Source organism: Halyomorpha halys, unplaced genomic scaffold, assembly GCF_000696795.3.
Source record: "Halyomorpha halys isolate HHAL.00 unplaced genomic scaffold, Hhal_1.1 Scaffold70.1, whole genome shotgun sequence".
In the NCBI taxonomy this organism is placed as follows: domain Eukaryota; kingdom Metazoa; phylum Arthropoda; class Insecta; order Hemiptera; family Pentatomidae; genus Halyomorpha; species Halyomorpha halys.
In genome coordinates, this window is record NW_027108636.1 from 724247 (window position 1) to 731328 (window position 7082).

The following is a 7082-nucleotide window of genomic DNA, read 5'->3' on the forward strand; positions in this document are numbered from 1 at the left end:
ATTAATTTAAATTAGAAGGTCCCGTGGCCATCTTCTTTGTTTGTTTTATTATTTGTGTAAATATTTACTTTTTTTGCAATATGTTCTGCTATTCTGATTTTCACTTTTTTGGAGATCTCTCCATTATATATTCCTCAACAATTATTAAAAAATTATTTTATATATTAATTTTTTGTTTTCAATTATATCCTTCATATTATTCAAATAATTTCTTACCTTAGTATTACTGTATAAATCCCAAGTTATAATATTTATATAGAAAATGTATCACAATTATATTACGAAAACTACAAAACTACAAACTACTTGAACACTGACTACAAGGGGAAAAGTCAGCCCCTTTTCAGAAAGTTGGTTATACCGAATTTCTCTTCATAAATATGTCACTTTTATGTTTCAAGTCACATAGACAATAAATCTATCGGCTACAGTGCCGTCCCAGCAGACCCCGGGGCGTAAAATCTCCTATAGAATCCTGATTTTCTACGAAGGCACTCCTACCCCTTGTCAGTCAGTGATTTTGTTACGACTAAAATATTATATATATTGTAAACGTTATTGGGTACAAAACTTTGGAAACTGGTCTAATGCTTAAGTTTTTAAAAATAAAGCATTCAGATACAATAATATTACTTATTCTTGAAATCATACTAAGGAAAAATATTCTTTGAAAAAAAATTATGCATACATTTTTTTTTTTGATTGTTCTTAGAACATTAGGGTTTTTTAAATGGATTATTTTCAAAGAATCTTGTATCAATGACATACTTTTCTAGTGGAAATTAAATTTTTAGATAATCATTCATTTTCTTATGCATACCTCCTTATCAACATACATCCCTATAAACATCTTATTTTATTATATTATTTAAACGCATTCAATCATTTCAGTCTGACGTCCATCGGTCAATAGTCAATACCCCTTGTTATGTTAAGAACTAGACCCCTAATCATGACCTTAACACCATTTTTGTTATTAATCTCATCCCGTCCAAATTCTCAAGTTTATATCAATATATTTCTATGCTCACAATTCCAGTGACGCAGCTAGGAGAGAAGCGCTGGGATCCTGGAGTTCTACCATGCCACCCACATTTGGGTGGCAAGGCTTGATTCGGGGATCCCAGCGCTGAATGTAATTTTCGTACAAAGGTATGAATGTGATAAATATTTTATTTACTTTAATTTAATTATTTATTTCAGTTGTTTTCTTATTTTCACTTAATTTAATTCAACTCAGCTATCGGCCAACGTTTATTTTCGATGTGTATACATAATTTTAGTTTTATCCATCTTAGTTTATACTTAATTTTTTTAATGCATTTTTATTATTATTTTTAATGTATTTATTATTATTAATCTAGGCAATCACAGCCCTATCATAATGGACATGGCAAAAGAAATGGCCTGAAGCACTATCACAGAGGAAAGGAGTAGAGGAGAATGTGGGGGCAATAGTACAAGAGCCAGAAAGAAAAAAAGGCAGTTATTTCACCCCAATTTCTGATTACTTCAATAAAAACTATGTATAATTAATAGTCAAAATTGATGAGTCTGCCAAATATAGGTAGGGGGATTAAAAAATAGCGGCTGTTTCAAAACCTTAAAAAAAAACAAATTTTTCATTCGGAGCTCTATATCTTAAAAACTACCAACAACACTAGAAAATCTAAGAGGACATTATTTAAAGAAGAGTAAATTTGCTGAAATATTAGCCCTAAAAGAGCTATTTACATCCAATAGTTCTCGAGATATAGCTTTTTAAAAAGCAAAATTTCCTAAAAATCTACTGAAAGATTAGTAGTTAGTTAATTTATTTTGAGAAATCTATATCTCAGGAACTATGTGACATACAGCTGTCTATTAGCACTCAAATTAAAGCTAGTTTAATGGACTATAAAGAGGTTTATGGTCATTACCTTCGTAGGAATAGTAATTTTCATGATATTTGCTAAAATATAATGATTTATAGTTGTTCGGACAATATATTTGATTTATGAAAAAAAATATTTCAGAAACGATAAGACGTACTGATGTCTTCCAGCACTCAAATTAAAGCTAGTTGAATTTACTACAAAATAGTTAATTATGTTTATCTTCGTAGGAGTAGTAGTTTTTATGATATTTGACAAAATAAAATCACAAAATGTTAATTTATAGTTTTTCGTATGAAATGTTGGATATTTGACAAAATATATCTCTAGATCCATAATTTGTCCGAACAACTATAAATCAATTTATTTTAGCAAATTTCGTGTAAACACTCCTACAAAGATAAACATCATAAACTACTTTATAGCTCATTAAACTAGCTTTAATTTGAGTACTAATAGACACCTGTACGTCAAATGGTTTTTAAAAAGCTATATCTCGAAAACTATTAAAGGTATATAACACTATTAGGGGTCATCTTTTAGCTAATTTGCTCTTCTTTAAATGACGTTCTCTTAGATTTTCTTGTGTTTAGCTACTTTTTGAGATATGGAGCTCCGAATGAAAAATTAGTTTTATTTATCGTTTTGAAACAGTCGCCATTATTTATTCCCCCTACCTATACTTGGCAGACTCATCAATTTTGACTAGTAATTGTACATAGTTTTCATTAATGTAATCAAAAATTGGGGTGAGATAACTGCCTTTTTTCTCCTCTTGGGCTCTTGTACTACAAGAGCAGTGGCAGTGGCATGCTTCAGGTAGGCCACTGGACATGACTTTTTGCGACACTACCTTAAAAGGATAGGAGTGACTGAGTCTTCAGACTGCGTCCTGTGTGGAGATGGTGAGATGACCGGCGATCACATATTTATTTGTGCGGCAACGGCGTACTTAATTCCAGACAGGAGTTACTTGAACAAACCTAAAGTATTTTGGGCTGTTCGAAACATAATGGTAGAAATGCCTTCTTTGGCGTAGGAAAAGAAATTAATGTACTATTTAGTTTTAGTTAATATATGTATATGTATATATAGTATGGTGTATATTGAGTATGGCAAATTGCATTTTTAAATAAAATTTCAAAATTCTCAAAAAAATTATTATTTATACAAAAATAGTTTGCCACAACTAGATGATGGAAATTCATGATCATTAGTTTGTGGAGAAATATTTACTTCTTTTAAAATGTTAAAACGACTCACATTTAACATGGATGAGAGTGTGTTAATAGGTCTGCTAAATGGAGAATAACGTCACGCAACAGACCGGTTGAACTCAACACCACTTTGCTTGTAGTCGTTTTGATTGGTTAGTTGCTTGTAGTTTGTGTTTGGTTTTTTTTTTTTTTTTGCTCTGAACCATTTTAAACTCTAATCATGTAATGGATAAAAATAATAATAAAGTAAGGATAAAAATAAAAAAACAAAAAAAACCAGGAACGAGTGAGTTGGAGAAAAGAAGCTGTTGGTGATTGTATTAAAGAAAATCCGTCAAGAGATCCTGCAGACATTTAACACATAACATGACCTTTAAATTAGACTGATCACAATCCTAAAAGTTTGTCATTTAGCATTTTAAAACTTTTTCATTTAACAAAACATCAAGAATACATCTACAACAGTAAAATTTTCATGAGATAAAAAAAAAAAAAAAAAATCCAAAAAAAAAGGTAAGGTAATCAATTAAATAAAACATTAAAAATACAAATTTCATCTAACTTAGATATAAAAATAAAGAAAAGGACAAATTCCCCCTAAAGTAATTTAATAGGGGGAAAAATTCTGACCAAACCACTTACTTACACAACTGTTGGTCTAGTCAAAGTACATTCTTACAAAGTACTCTCTTCTCAACTTCTAAGAGTTGTATGATATGACATTTATTATTTTTATATACATGTAGGTTTTAAATATTACTTTTTTTAATTGATAATATTTTATATTTTAAATAATAATGCAATATTCAAATAATGTACCAACTTATGAATACAGGCAATAATGAAAAATTAAATTTTTACCTCCTATAAAGTTTGAAGTATTTGCAGAGAATTTTTTCATTTCCCCCTTCCTATGCATGGCAGACTCATAAATTTTGACTATTAATTATACATATTTTTCATTAAAGTAATAAAAAATCGGGGTGAGATAACTGCCTTTTATCTCTTCTTGGGATTTTGTACTAATTGAGTATGACCGAAATGGCCGAAACGTTGGAAATTTATAGAAATGAGAGTGTTTTGAGATTTAAATTGGGTACAATCTAAACATTAATAACTAGTCCCAAAATAGTGAAAAAAATTAGATATAAATAAAATGATTATTAGAAATGATTATAATTCATTATAATATATACATAATTAAAATATATATTTTACAAATATACATTAAATTATTATATAAATATACCTATTAAATATGTTATACATAACTTTTAATCTGTGTATGTTGGGAAGGGTGTATATTGGCTGCAGGAACTGGTGTGCTGTGCGGGTTAGATTCTGCAGGCGCTGGAAAAACTCAATGCACACTGAGAATTGAAGAGCTATTAGTACAAGAGCCCAAGAGGAGAAAAAAGGCAGTTATCTTACCCCAATTTTTGATTACTTTAATGAAAACTATTATAATTATTAGTCAAAACTGATGAGTCTCCCAGGTATAGTTAGGGGGAATAAAAAATGGCGCCTGTTTCAAAACAAAAAAAAAAAATAATATTTCATTCGGAGCTCTACATCTTAAAAAGAAGCCACAATATAAGAAAACTTAAGAGAATATCATTTAAAGATGAGTAAATTTGCTAAAATATGAGCCCTAATAGAGCTATTTAAGTTAAATGGTTCTCGAGATATAGATTTTTAAAAAGCAACATTTCATAAAAATAGTTAGTGAATCTATTTTGATAAATCTATATCTCCATAACCATTCGACGTACAGACGTCTATTAACCGAATTGTTTTTCTTCCCGGCCCTTGTACTATCTGAGGAAGCTTTATATTTCTAATATTATTATTTATATTCCTATAATAAATCTAAATCTAATTCAATTTTTCAACTGCTTTAACTTCCTCAATTACAAGTTTTAGAATACATTTGCAATGTGCTATGTAGAAAGTAGTTTAAAAATATTCTTTATAGCTCTTTATTTTTTTAATGTCTCCTAAAATAACACATAGCATAATAAAACTAACATGTGATAAGTATATGTTGTAAAACTTTAAAAAGGTAGATAAGAAAAGTATAGGTATATCCATAATGATCAAACCAACTAATTTTTTTATTTGATTTTTAATTAAAATAATATATATAAAGGCCTAACGAACCTGCAGGTGATGTCCTTTCAAACCCAATTCTACTATATCAGTTTTAACGTAATCCTCCCATTTACGTTTCAGTCTATCTCTCGGACGTTTACACGTTGGTTCAGTGTTTAGGTATCAGATCGTCACTAAGTCCTACAACCTTACACGCCCCTCTTATTCGCTGCAATACTGTAACCTGGATGATATTTACCAGGTTCCTTAATTCAGCGCCTTCTAAATCCTCCCATTAATTCATCCTTTTTCGGTCCGAATATTATACGTAATACTTTATTTTCGAAAACCTTCAGGCGTTGTTCATCCCTCAGTGTAGGGGCCACGTTTCGGTTTCATAAACAACAGTGGGAAGGATATTACTTTTGTAAATTCTAATTTTAACGTTATTGGATCGAAGACGCGAGCTACACAGTTTCGAAGTTGAAAAATAACAGGAATTTCACGCCTTTAATATCGCTTTTATTTCCTCATCAATTTCGTGTTTCCTGGTTACCGTAGAACCTTTTTTTTTTTAAATTTATTTAATGTGATTTTCAACTGTACAATAATAAATACAATAAGTAAATATGTTGTATGTTTCATATACACTTGAAAATCTTGGGAAGGAACCACCCATTGGTGGTATTTCAAGCATTAATTTAAATTAGAAGGTCCCGTGGCCATCTTCTTTTCAGACGCCTCGGAAGATTATCAGGGATTATTAAGGATGAAAGATTAAAAATTAATGTGTTAGGATGGGTAAGGAGTTTGGAATGAAAAGACGCTGTTAAGGTCTTTGTGAATGAGTTTATTTGTAACGTAATAAGGAGCATCAAGGATTTTACGTAGGATTTTCGATTGTAAGGATTGGATGCGGGAGGAATTTGATGGTTTGGTGGAGCCCCAGAGCTCAATTCCATATGTCCAAATTGGTCTGATTATCGTAGTGTATACTAATTTTTTTGTAGTGAATGGGAAGTTTAGAGCGTTTGTCAAGTAAGTGTTGTAGCAAACACCGTAGAACCTAAATACTAAAACCTATGTACCTATGTACCTCTTTAAACGTACTTCCTCGTATATCTACATCACCGAAATTGATAGCGTTTCTACAGCTAACCATTTATTTCGTTTTGTCCGTATTTATTTCAAGACCTACTTCCTTATTGGAGTTTATTATTGCGGTTTTATTTAGTTCTATAGTTTCCTTGTCCTCACCCAATAATACCAAATCATCAGCATACCCAAGCACCGGTATTTTACCACCCAAAGTTAAATCCTTTTTGGTATGCATCACACTCTTAATGATATAGGTGATCAAGGATTGCTTGTTTAAAAAAGGACTGAACCTGGAATTTCTCAGAATAATGATTACCGATTCGTACCTTATTATACGTTTCGGTCATAAACATCCGTACGAGATTTACAAACTTCTTAGGTATTCCCTGTTCAATCAGAATATTATACAGCTTCTGACGATCAGTATAATCGTAAGTCTTTTTAAGATTTATATATAGCTGATGAACTATTCCGTTCTATTCCAACTTTTTCTGTAATATTTGATGTAATGAAAAAAATTGACCAATATTTGAACGATTTCGTTTAAAACCACATTGGTAATATCCGATGATTTCTTCAGCGTATTCCGTGATTTGACCAGTTAAGATTAACGTAAATATTTTATAACATACAGTAAGGAGTGAGATACCTCGATTTATTACTATAAGTCGTAAGCCCCTTTTTGTGAACAGGAATAAGTTGAGACTCTCTTCATTCATAATTTCAATAATATATATAGGTAATAAGAAAAAAAATTAAAAATTTATAAACCCTTTAATTGCATCCCAAACTCTTCAATCCC